This window comes from Atta colombica, unplaced genomic scaffold (genome assembly GCF_001594045.1).
Source record: "Atta colombica isolate Treedump-2 unplaced genomic scaffold, Acol1.0 scaffold18, whole genome shotgun sequence".
In the NCBI taxonomy this organism is placed as follows: domain Eukaryota; kingdom Metazoa; phylum Arthropoda; class Insecta; order Hymenoptera; family Formicidae; genus Atta; species Atta colombica.
This window is the reverse complement of record NW_017259271.1, coordinates 953,230-967,308: the sequence shown is the minus strand read 5'-3', so window position 1 is coordinate 967,308 and position 14,079 is coordinate 953,230. Positions and strand designations below refer to the sequence as shown.

General features: G+C 25.6%; 1 protein-coding gene across 1 annotated transcript in view; it reads left to right on the top strand.

Annotated features, from left to right (window-relative positions):
• Nucleotides 1–14,079, top strand: part of LOC108686408 — a 51,699-nt gene that overhangs the window by 31,247 nt on the left and 6,373 nt on the right. The window lies entirely within an intron of this gene.

Genomic DNA, 14,079 nt, shown 5'->3' with positions numbered 1-14,079 from the left:
TATACATGTAATTAATGTGTTTATAATTATATTTTATGCAATTATAAAAATATAAATTTATTTATTAAGTATTTCTTATATACGAATCCCTTAATTGACATGTAAATCCAAAATTAGGAAAAATGCATTTGTTATAAAAAGACAAAATATTAAGAATATTTGTTTTATTTATCAATTTAATTTACTTTTATTTTATTTTTATGTTCGTAAAAAATAAAAATCAATTTTACATCATAAATAAAATGACTATAAAAAAAGTTGGACTTAAGTCACTATTCCAGATATTTTAACGATTATTTTATTTATGATGTAAAATTGATTTTTATTTTTTATGAACATAAAAACAAAATAAGAATAAATTAAATTGATAGATAAAACAAACATTTTTAATACTTTCTACTTTTATAACAAACGCATTTTTTTCTAATTTTGGCACTTGTCAACTAAGGGGTTTATATATATATGTTAAGTATTTTTTACTATTTTATTATATACTATTAATTTCATTATCTTACAATTTATTAATTAAAATTCTGATAGTTTCTTTATCTTAATAATCATAAAGAAAATGTCAGAAAAGGTAAATAATGTTTAAAAGAAAAGATTGAAGATATTAAGATTTATTTGTTCGAGTAATAAAAAGTATGATGTAAATAGTCAAATTAAACATTCTTAGAATTTACGGAGCAAATTTTTTAAGAATATCTACTTATTACTATAATAATACATAATATCAGTAGTAATAATTATCGCATACAACAAGAAATATCGTAGCAATATTATTTTGAAAGATTGTAATATTTTATAAAACATTGCTGCAATATTAAAGAAATATTGCATACATATTGCTTATTGTTATAACATTATGCAATATTTCAATAATTATTCTAATTCTATTAACTGCTGACATATTATTAATCAGCATCATATTCCAAAATACATACAATAAAGTTATGATTAAAAAATATTCGGGAAGAGGGGCCTAGAAAGCACATCCAAAGCTATGTTCCGATTTCTATCCGAATATAATCCAGGTATTATTTCATCCTTGTTATTTACCAAACATTAAACAAGGACATAACATCCAGAGAACACTCGGATGGGAATCCGAACACGCCTCAAATAATATATTGCAATATTTTCTACAAAATATTAAAATTATAATATTTTGCAATATTGTTGCAATATTTCTAATAAAATATTATAATTTCAATATTGCTGCAATTTTACGTCCTATTGAAATATTACTGCAGTATTGCAATATTTTGTGCTATAAGGAAATATTCTTTTAGTATTATTTTATAATCATTTTTTCAAAATTTTTTTTTTTTATAAAGATCCTGAGAAATCGGACAAATGAGAATGTAACGCAGTTGGAGCATGATACTATTAATCAGTATAGTGATCGAATTGCATTTTTATAAAAATAAACGTTTCGATTCTTTTTAGATCATCAGCGTTATATATAATTCTTCAAAAATGTGAGACATCACTCATGCATCAATAGCAGCCACTAAAGAATTGAAAGATCCTAAGAGAGATGCATGAATTTTGATTGTTGCAATCTTATACAATTTATTTCTGAAACGAATGTGAAAAAATATCGTGTTATTGGCAAATTATAAATACTAATGAAAATATGTGGCTTATCATTTGCTGAGAGATTACAGGAACAAATAATTATAAGAATAAAGTACAAGAATTCATGCAATAACTATTTAAAAATATATATAAATAGTCAGAGTATAAGAAAATACTAGGAAGAGTTCAGACTGACGATATTATTTGAAAGTGTGTCGCATATACATATATTGTCATTATTTACAAGGATAAAAATCATTAAAATAATAAATTATTTATAATTTGTATAAAATCGAAATATATATAAGCGTGATATTAAAATTCTTAGATTTTTTAAGATTAAGACTATTATTTTGCATTTGTATAACATCTCAGATACCAATCTTCTTCCTAAATAACATTCACGATCTAAAATTTTGATATTTTCTCAAACGAAATCATGATTAAATGAAAGTCTGTAATCCGTAATGACCTAATGCTAATGGAACTATTAATTTGTCAATGTTCTCGTTTTTAATTTTCTGCCGATTTGCTCTAGGTATGTCGCGTAGCAATCTTTGCAATCTATTTTACACACTATATTCTTGTTTGATTCTTTCGGGAGAACATCTTTGTGAACATTCACAAATCTTCCAAGTTTATTTAAAAATGCCAGGTTCATGTTCAAAGTTGCTAGTAATACTCCTGAATTTATTTGAGATTGATTCAATACATGGTAAAACGAACCAAGAAGTATATTCTTATTCTGCTGGCGAGTTAATCTTGTTGTTTTCTGCCTTGGATTATATGTGAAATAACGTTTTTAAGCTTAAATTTATCATCTCAAAAATAAAATTAGGAGGATAATTATTCTTCAGTAAAGTATTTATTATAAATTTAAGGTTTTTGTCTGATATCTGGAGTATGACAAACATCTGTCAACCATTCCCATGCTTTTTACACGATATTATTTCCAATATATCTAAACCTTTTAGTAATATTGATAACAGTTTTCTATTAGCATTTTCTGTCTCATGAAAGAGGAACTGTAATGGGAATGGTGATATATGTAGGACAAACTGGCAGAAAATTAAAAAGGAGAATCCAAACATTGTCAACAAATTAACAGTTCCATTAGCACTAGAACGATCGGATTACAGACTTTCATTTAATCATGATTTTCAAAATTTTACATCGTTATTTGGGAGATCGAGTTATTTGGGAAAAAGTATGATTCTTATGTGAATAAACTAGCAATTTAACTCGATATTACTGCGATAATTTAGTAAAGTTAGCGTTTCAAGAAAAATAATTTCAGCGCGCGTTTCTAGGGACTAGTATTTACACAAGAATCATACAAGCATTTAAGATCCAGCTAGACTGTTTAAGACTTTGATTTCTATAATTTTCTTTTATAATGGTTATTACACAAATTCTTGGACTTTATTCTTATAATTATTTGTTCCTGTAATCACATCTTTTAGCATCACATAATAAACCACATATTTTCATTAGTATTTATAATTTGCCAACACGGTATCTTTTCACATTTGTTCCAAAAATGATTTGTATAAGAATAACAAAATTCATGCACCTCACTTAGGATTCTTTAGTGACTGCTATTGATGCATGAGTGATGTCTCACATTTTTGAAGAACTATATTAACATTGATGATGATTCTAAAGAATTCGTTTTTATGAAAATACATGCTATCAATTATTACACTGATTAACAGTGTAATTTGATCACGCTCCAATAATTTCGTTACACTCTCATGTACCCGATTTCTCAGGATTTTTTATTATTTGTCATATATATATGTATAAATACAGAGTGATCTACTTAAATCGACCATCTGATCTCGCTTATTTGATGATATAAAAAAATGTTTCAAATGAAAGTATTTCAAGAACGTATTTTGGTCATGTTGATTTTTTTAGGTGGAGGCGTCAAAAAGATATGGAAGATATTACCTCCACTTTTTAAAATGGAATTGTATGATTTCTTTTACACAATATGATTCCTCTAATTATTCTGCATATAAAAGTATAAGTAGTAATATGAAAAATCAATAGTTGAGATTTTACATTTTATTCTGGCACATATTGACATAAAATGTTAAATAACTCATAAACTATTAACTTTTTGATAATACCTTAATACTTTTATGAACAGCTAATAAGTTGAATTAGTTAGTGTAAAGAAATATCGTTGTTTTAAAAAAATATGTATACAAAATAGATAATTTTTTAAATAAGCAACTATGTGTTTTCTTTTCATCAACTGATTCATCTCATTATTCTATTCGTAAAAGTATTAAGGTATGATTATCAATAAGTTAATAGTTTACGAATTATTTAACATTTTATATCAATATGTGCCAAAATAAAGTGTAAAATATCTCGTAAACTATTGGTTTTTTGATATTACTTTTATATGCAGAATAATTAGACGAATTATATTGTATAAAAAAAAATCGTACAATTTCATTTAAAAAAGTGAAGATGACCTTCATATCTTTTTGACGCCTCTACCTAAAAAAAAACAACATGACTAAAATACGTCCCCTTCGAAACCTTTCGTTTGAAACATTTTTTTGTATTATTAAAAATAAGCGAAATATTCAAGATATTCGATTTAAGTGGACCACCCTATCTGTGCGTGCGTGCGTGCGTGCGTGTGCGCGCGCGCGCGTGTGTGTGTGTGTATGTGTGTGTACGAGAGCAAGTCAATAAGTTTTTAGAAAAACACATTTTTTTTATCGATTCATTTTCTCAACATAGCTCTCCTTTCAGCTCGATGTACTTAATCGAATGGTTTTCCAATTTTTTCAAGCCGTCCGAATAATATGATTTGTCCAACTCTTCAAAATAAGCCTCTGTTTCGGCGATGCTGCTCTCTGATGGTGAATCTCTTTCCTCCGAACCATTTCTTCAGATTTGAAAACAGGAAATAATCGCAGAGGGCTAAATCTGACGAATATGCTGGATGGGGAAGCAATTCGTAAAAAAATTCATTGAATTTGGTTATCGGTGCCGGGCACGTGTGAACTCGTGCATTGTCTTGATGGAAGAGTACTTTCTTCTTTGCCAAATGGGAATTTTTTTTTTAAATGTTGAAACGATCCAATAAGGTTGCGTAATAATCGCTATTGATCGTTTGCTTTGACGGAAGGTAATCGATATGAATTATACAGCGTGCATCCCAAAAAACTGTCCATTACCTTTCCGGCCGACTTTACGGTCTTCGCCTTCTTCGGAGCTGGTTCACCCGGTGAAATCCATTGTTTTGATGTCCTATTCCTTTGTCTCGGGTGAAGTAATGGATCCATGTTTCGTCCACAGTAATAAATTCATCGCGCAGAAATTCATCTGAATTACATTGAAACATCTCTAAACATTATTTTAAAATTGTCACGCTTATGATCCACAATGAGCAAACGCGGCACCCATCTTGCCAATAGCTTTTTCATACCCAATTGTTCGTGCAAAATTGAAATCACTGTGGCATGTGATATGCCTGTGGTTTCAATAAGCTCGCGCATTTTCACTCGATCAGTCAAAACATCATGGACTTTATCGATGATTTCTGGCGTAGCAGCCTCAATTGAACGTCCCGAACGAGGTGCATCACATGTGGATGTACGACCACGTTTAAATTCATTCACCCAATTGTATATAGTCGCTGCAGATGTGCTATGAACATTAGCCAACTCGGCTTTGATTTCTTTTAGCGTTAAATCATCATATGTAGATGTTTGATCATTGCATGAAACTCGTTTTTTTTCTATTTTGCAAAAAATACAAAGGTTGTTCGCTTTAATCGTCTACAGAAATGAACGCGATGAATTCCGCTCAAAATGACAGTAATCAGCTGAGAGATGCTATTTGTCAAAAAGTAATGTGACATGACACTGCGAGTGCCCTCTGATAGATTTTCTAAGAATTTATTGACTCCTTCTCCTCCTATATATATATATATATATAAAGCAATTATAATATTTCCGTTATTAATCTTTTTTTACATAGCTATAAATTTGAAACTTGTTATTTATTCTTTGATATTTGAATGTTTTTACAAATCTCTTCAAACATTATAAACGATTTTTTTGGAATTAATTAATAAATTTATATAGGCATGTAAAAAAGGTACTCATTTACTATTACCATTTACTGTGATTTAAGATAGACATTATCTGAAATAAAAAATTCAGGAAGATTCTTCTATAAGTCTAGTTGTCGTTTGACAATTACAATTAAGTAAAATTTCCACCATTTTTATTTTTCACGAAAGTAAAAAAGATCAAAATTTTTCTGTAAATCTTTTTCATTTTTGTAAAAATCAATTTGATTGTAAATTTGATGAAAACTATATTTATATATATTTATATAAATTAAGAATCTTTCTGAATTTCTTATTTCAGATAATTCCTGCATCTTCATAATCATGATAACAGTAATCATGATAACAGTAATCATGATAACAGTAAACGGGTATTTTTTTACATGCTCATATAGAAAATGTTAAAAAGAGGTCGATTTTTACCCACAAAAGTGTAAATAAAAGGAATAGCATTTTTTATAAATTTCAATTTTTAAATAATATTAACAAAAAGTTTGGGATCAATAGAGAACACCACGAAAGTTAAATATGAACGTGTATCCTATACAGAATCGGAAGTATTTATGAAACATCTCAGAAATTTTTCAACTGAAAAGTGAAACATTTCATAAAAATTGTGAAATATGTCTGCAATTTCTGAGACAGCTCTGAAATAGCAAAATCCGCAATTCTTGCATATGAAACTTTGTTGAAAGGTTGATGAAATGTTACAGAAAAAAATCTGCAATCTTTTGAAATATTATTGTACCAAAAAGATTTCAGCCATTTTTAATACTTCAAAAATGATATTTAAATATATACTTGTTGATACTTATATAATATTGTGTACATAATAAACTTAAATATTACTTAAGTATCAATATAAAAACATATATTTAAATATAATTTCTGAAGTACTTAAAATTTATTATTAAGAGTTTTCTGACCTGTTTACAGATTACAAAACTTATTGAAATAAAGTTTCTGTATATTTTTTATTCTTGCCATTATCCATTGTAATGTTAAATCGAACTGACATATATTACAATATTGAATCAAGGATCCAGGTAACGTTTTATAACCATGACTAAAAATAATAATTTGAAATTTTATAACTAGGCTAAGAATATAGGAATTCGAATTTTTATTGATGAACAATTGAAGTTTTTATATTAGGTAGTAAAAAGTATTATGTATTAGTGTAGTAAAAAGAAATCCATTATTTTTGCATGAAATTGAATAGAAAAATAATGGATTTCTTTTTACTACACCTAATATATACGTTTATATTGTTGAATTTTAAACAAGTATTATGTAATTTATATAATGTATTAACAAGATATGCAATTATAATCATGTCCACAATATTACTATGGCCAAGAAACTAAGATCATGATTTGGAATAAGAAAACTTCATAGTAAAATACAATTTAGGATAATGATCATGTATATGGTTATGTTATACATTATAATGTTATATATTATAAGGTGATAACAGTTAAGAAAGACGCAATTTAATCAAATATTTAATATGATTAAGCATGAATGTGTTGTAATTTTATTATTAACTATTGAAAATAATCATTATAAAACAATAGTTTTTAAATATTTAAATATTAAGTTGTATTTAAGCACTTAAGAGACTCAGCGTGGCTCTTCTAATAATTGAGTGATATATTCATATAGAGACTGATACCGAAATATTAATTTGTTTAAACTTAAAGTATATCTCAAAAATGATAATTATATCGTCAACTATTTTGATTAATTGATCATATTATATGTATAAAGCACATATACATAATCACTATTAAAAAATTATACCTGCAATTTCCACATAATATCATTATTCATATACAAAAAGTTTTTTGCAGTTAAAGCACAAGTATACAGAAAAGTTTTTCGCAATTAAAGTAGAACTCACGATAAAAATGACATTGAATTGAATTGTGATTGATCAAAAAATGAGTTTAGTAAAAACTTTTAGTAAAAACATTATGGAACTGTTTTAACATCATGATGATTTTTATTCTGTTTAAATATGTTTTTCAATTATTATTTATTGCATATAACAGATTTTAAAAATATTTCTGTTAGAACATTTCATATGATATATTGCAGAATCTTTTTAGAATTATTGAATATGTGAGATAAAAGGTTCAAACATTTCTGAAAATTTTCCGCAACAATCGGTGCTGTATGGGATTTAAACAAATTTTTCTTTTCTTACTTACTTTTTAAAGTGTTTCCCAAATGTCATAAACTTTTTAATAATTTTATCATATTCCGCAGGTGAAAATTTACAAAAAAACACTATTTCTTTTACCTGTTTAGCAAAAATTTCTCCTTTTTTGAAGAATATTTAAAAAAGGACAGACATTTGCTCAAAAGAATATAAATGAAAGAAATGTTTTTTATAGATTTTAATCTCCTGAAATGATAAAATTATTAAAAAATTTGTGGCATTTAAGGAATCGTATTACTGCAATATTATTGCAATATTACAGCGTTGAAATATTACAAAAAAATGCATTTTATCGCACCTTTCTAAGATATGAATAATATTATGTTTTGATTTTTTTTTATTATTGAATAAATATTAAATATTAAATTTTGAAAAATTAAAAATGTAGATTATATATAACTCATAATACAAATAAGCTGTATTGTGTCTTATATCTTATTTGTATCTATTATAGTTATATTTAATATTAATTTACAATTTTTTTATCTGTCCATATATTATTCAATATTTTATTTCTGTTTTTAATTTTTTTTATTATGCAGGGCAAATAATACATCATTGAAATATATATACAAGTCGATGTACCAACATTCGCCATTCAAAATACAATATAATAGTAATTTGATATTGCAGTAATACTGCTTTGCAGTCGTCGTACTGCAATATTTAAACGAAGGTTTAAAAAAATTAAGTAAAATGTTTATTTATGAATTTTTGTTTTAAAAAATAATCTTTGAGATATAAAGGTTAAAATATAACTATACCTACACTAAGAAATATTGCAGCAATATTTTAATAGTGTAATATTATAAAAATTGCAGCAATAATGCTGTAATATTGAAATTTTTTTATTTTATTGAATATTACGGTATTGAAATTTTGTAGAAAATATTGTAATTTACTGTCGCAGTGTTATAATTTAATAGATTATATTTAGAGAAATATTACTTACACGTTGCTTTAAAATTATGCAATATTTCAATAATTATTCTACTTTTATTATCTAATTGCTAACATATTATATTTTATATATTATATATTATATATTCCTTATATTGCAAAATACATACGAAAGTTATGATAAAAAAATATTCGGGAGAAAGCACAATAAAAATGTTTGGAAATCTTCAGGAAACTCGTCTACTCGATTTACAAGAAGGAGTGTATTCCTTCTTATAAAACTTCTGGACATTTTTTCCCTATGAAAAGCGTATCTTTTTCGTGGCAAGGCCACATACTTATTTATTGAATTATAATTTTTGCAACATTTTTTACAAAATTAAAATTATTGTACAATATTTTGCAATATTGTAGCAATATTTCCAATAAAATATTAATAGTGCAGCAATATCGCTACAATTTTTGTAATATTGTGCATTATTGAAATATTATTATAATATTGCTGCAATATTTTGTGCTAAAGGTAAGTACGCGGCCCAACCACAAGAGAGATATGCTACTCATAGAAAAAATAAAACATCTAGCAATCTTATAAAAAGGAATACGCAATCGAGTTGGCGTATCTCTTGGAGATTTTTAATTGGGATTTTTTGGGAGGCCTCCGAATGTTTTTTTATTATGATTTTATCATACGTACTTTAGAATGTAATATTAAACATTAAATCCTTTAGCAATTAATAAAATTGAATTAATAATTGTAATATATCATAATGTTGCAGCAATATTGTAGAAATATCGTAGAAATATTACTACGATGAATTTTTTGCGGACATTTATTATTCTAGCGATATTTATACGATATTATTAGTATATTTTATTATATGTAATACTATTACTGCAAGATTACTACAATAGTACATGCTGTATAACATTATTAATATTAATATTAAGGGAGTATTCTTGTTTTTAGATGTAAGTAAAAGAAATACCGTTTTTTTATAGATTTCTAAATACGATAATACAAAGTTTAGTGTCGATGGGAAACACCATGAAAATTGATGATCCACACAGCATGTAATAAGTAGTAATCTTGCAATAATATTATATTATAAATTTGCTGTAATATTGCATGGTAATATGTCAGTAATATTGTATAAATATCGCTACAATATTAAATATCCGCGGCAAATTCATTACAGTAATATATTTGCGATATTTTTGTAATATTACTGTAATATTACTGTAATATTAGGCAATATTTCTACACATTATGCTAATATTTTGCAATATTGCGATAGTATTTCTGTACTGTGGTAATATTGCAGTAATATTACATAATATAAATAACATTACAATAATATATGTCCGCAAAAACTTTATTGCAGTAATATTTCTGCGATATTTCTACCTTAACATTATGATATATTATAATAATTAATTCAATTTTATTAATCGCTAAAAGTATTAATATTACACTCTAAAGTACATATGATGAAGTCATGATAAAAAACATTCGGAAGCCTAGAAAGCCCTTCCAAAAAAGATTGAGAATCTCCAGGAGATTCTCACCAACTTGATTTGTCGTATTCCTTCTTATACTCTCCTGGATGTTTTCTTCTTACGAATAGCGTATCCCTCTTGTGGCTAGGCTGCGTACTTATCTTTAGTAGCAATATTACAGCAATATTTCAATAATGCACAATATTATAAAAATTGCAGTGATATATTGCTGTACTATTAAAAGTATAATATTTTATTAGAAATATTGCTACAATATTGCAAAATATTGTAATTTTAATTTTATAGAAAATATTGCAATACGTTGTTGCAAAATTACAATTTAATAAATAAGTATGTGACTCCGCCACGAAAGGGATACGCTTTTCAAAAGGAGAAAATGTCCAGAAGTTCTATAAGAAGGAATGCCTTGTAGATGAATCTCCTGAGATTTCCAAATATTTTTGGATGTGCTTTCTGAGCCTCTGAATATTTTCTTATTATAACTTCATCGTATGTATTTTGGAATGTAATGCTAAGAAATATAATATATATAATATGTAGCAATTAGGTAATAAAAGTGGAGTAATTATTGAAATATTGCATAATTTTATTATGCAATATATAAAACAACGTGTAAGTAATATTTCTCTAAATTTAATCTATTGAATTGTAACGCTGCAATAGTGAATTGCAATATTTTCTACAAAATATTTTTTAATACTGTAATATATTCAATAAAATAAAAAAATTTCAATATTACAGCATTATTGCTGCAATTTTTATAATATTGCGCACTATGAAAATATTGTTACAATATAGTGTAGGTATATCATATTTTAATCCTTATATCTCAAAGATTATTGTTTAAAATAAAAATTTATAAATGAATGTTTTACTTAATTTTTTTAAATCTTCGTTACTATTATATTATATTTTGAACGGCAAATGTTGGTACATCGACTTGTATATATATTTTAATTATTTATTCCCGCATAATAAAAAAAATTAAGAACAGGGGAAAAATATTCAATATTGGAGAAATAAAAAAATTATAAATGAATATTAAAAATAATATACAATAGATACAAATAAGATATAAGACGCAATGCAACTTATTTGTGTTCATTGTGAGTTATGTTCAATCTATATTCCTAATTTTTTTACATTTAATATTTAATATTTATTCAATAATAAAAAAAAGTTAAAACATAATATTATTTATATCTTAAAAAGACGACACTGCGATAAAATGCATTCTAATATTTCAACGCTGTTGCAATAATATTGCAATGTGATAAACTATAATGTAATTGAATTGCAGTAGTATTACAATGCGATATTTGAACAATATTGCGATAATACTATTTTGCGGTATGTCGTGTTGCAATATTTAAACAATATTGTAGTAATATTTTAGTGCAATGTATCATATTGCAATTGGACGATATTATAATAATATTTCAATGTGATATATCATATTGCAATATTTGGTCGATATTGCAGTAACACTGTATTGTGATATTTTTCACTGTAATATTTGAACGATATTCCCACAGCAAGTCGAAAGTTTTCAGAAATATCTCAGAAATTTTTCAGCTGAAGAATGAAATATTTTAAATAAAAATTGCAAAATATGTCTGCAGCCAAGACTCTGGAATAGCAAAATGTCCGCAATTCTTGTACATGAAACCTTGTTAAAAAGTTGATGAAATGTTACAGAAAAAATTTAAAATCTTTTTGAAATCTTATTAAAAAAGTTTTATTGTAGTTATTTCAGCTGAACTATTACACACACACACACACACACATACACACATTCTCTCTCTCTCTCTCTCTCTCTCTCTCTCTCTCTCTCTCTCTCTGTTAGCTAATACTTCAAAAATATTTAAATATATACTTGATTGACTTAAATTTATTATGCTACATAAAAATGAAAATAAGAAATACAATCATCAATGGCCTTGATTTTGAAAAATAAATTTTAATATTATTTAAGTATTAATTAAATCCATACAGCACCGATTATTGTGGAAAATTTTCAGAAATGTTTCAACCTTTCACGTGTTATGTGCAACAATTCTGAAAGGATTCTGCAATATATCATATGAAGTGTTTCAACAGAAGTGTTTCTAAAATTTATCATATGCAATAAATTGGAAAACATATTTAAACAGAATAAAAAATCATCATGATGCCGGCGATATTGTAACTTTTCTCATAACACGAAAAGTACTTAAAGAAAAATATTTTATTATAATGTTTTGAAAAACTCTCTAGATAAGCTACAAGTGTATGAGAAAAAAGAATGAGGGATTTCTTTTAAGAAAACAACGGTTATATTAACCTTCAGAAGGTCACTCAAGGTCAAATCCATATTTTCATCATATGTCCCCCTTAATGTCCTATAACTTTTGTCTGAAACATTTTTCCATAGCTAAAGCCATTTCCGATATATATGACTTGAGTGAGATTTTATAGACCTGTATACATATAAAAATTATGTGAATAAAATTACTTACTTTTGTTAGTAACACTTTTTTACAGTTTATTTATTTTATTTTTTTTATTTTTATTGTTAAAACTAAAAACTTAAAATTATTGTTAAAAAACTATTTAAAAATTTACACTAAACATAAATAAGAAAAAGCAAGATACAGCCACATATAAAAGTTGTTTTTCGCACAAATCATGTATTAAAATTAATTACATATATCATAGAAATATTTCAACTGAAAAGTGAAACATTTCATAAAAATTGCGAAATGTCTGCAACAATTTTGAGACAGCTCTGGAATAGCAAAATGTTTGCGATTCTTGCACATGAAACCTTATTGAAAAGTTAATAAAATTATTTATAGAAAGAATCCGCAATATATATAATCTTTTGAAATATTATCAAAAAGATTTCAGTATATAGTACTATAAAAATGATATTTAAATATACTTGATTAATTACTTAAATAATATTTAAATTTATTATGTCGACATAGTTTAAATATCAAACATATATTTAAATAATTAAGTATTAAACATATATTTAAATATCATTTAAAATACATAAAATTTATTAAGACTTTTGTGATCTTTTTACAGATTAAACTTATTAAAATAAATTTAAAGTATCTCTTAAAAATAATTATTATATCGCCAATTATTTTGATTAATTAATCATATTATATGTCTAAAAGCATATATACATAATAAAAAATTACGTATTAAAAAAAATCACACCTGCAGTTTCCACAATCATTATTCAAATAATGCGAAAATTTTTCGCAATTAAAGCAGAACAAGTCATCCATATACAAAAATCTTTCGTTAATTAAAAGTAAAGCAACTCATAATAACCTCAAAATGACATTAAATTGATAAAAAATGATTTTTTATACATTTTGGAGCGATTTTAACACCATGATGATTTTTTGTTCTATTTAAATGTTTTTCAATTTATTGCATGATAAATTTTAGAAACATTTCTGTTAAAATATTTCATATAACATATTACAGAGTTTTTTCAGAATTGTTGCACATGAGATCTAAAAGGTTGAAACATTTGTGAAAATTTTTCGCAACAATCGATGCTGTATGGGTTGTAGCAATATTGCAGAATGATATCACATTGTAATATCTCAACAAAATTATTGCAATATTACATTGTGATATATCGCAATGTAATATCTCAATAATATCTCAGTAAAGTTATGTAATATTGCATTGCAATATTACATAACTATATTACAATATTGTAATCTCACTGTAATATTATTGCAAT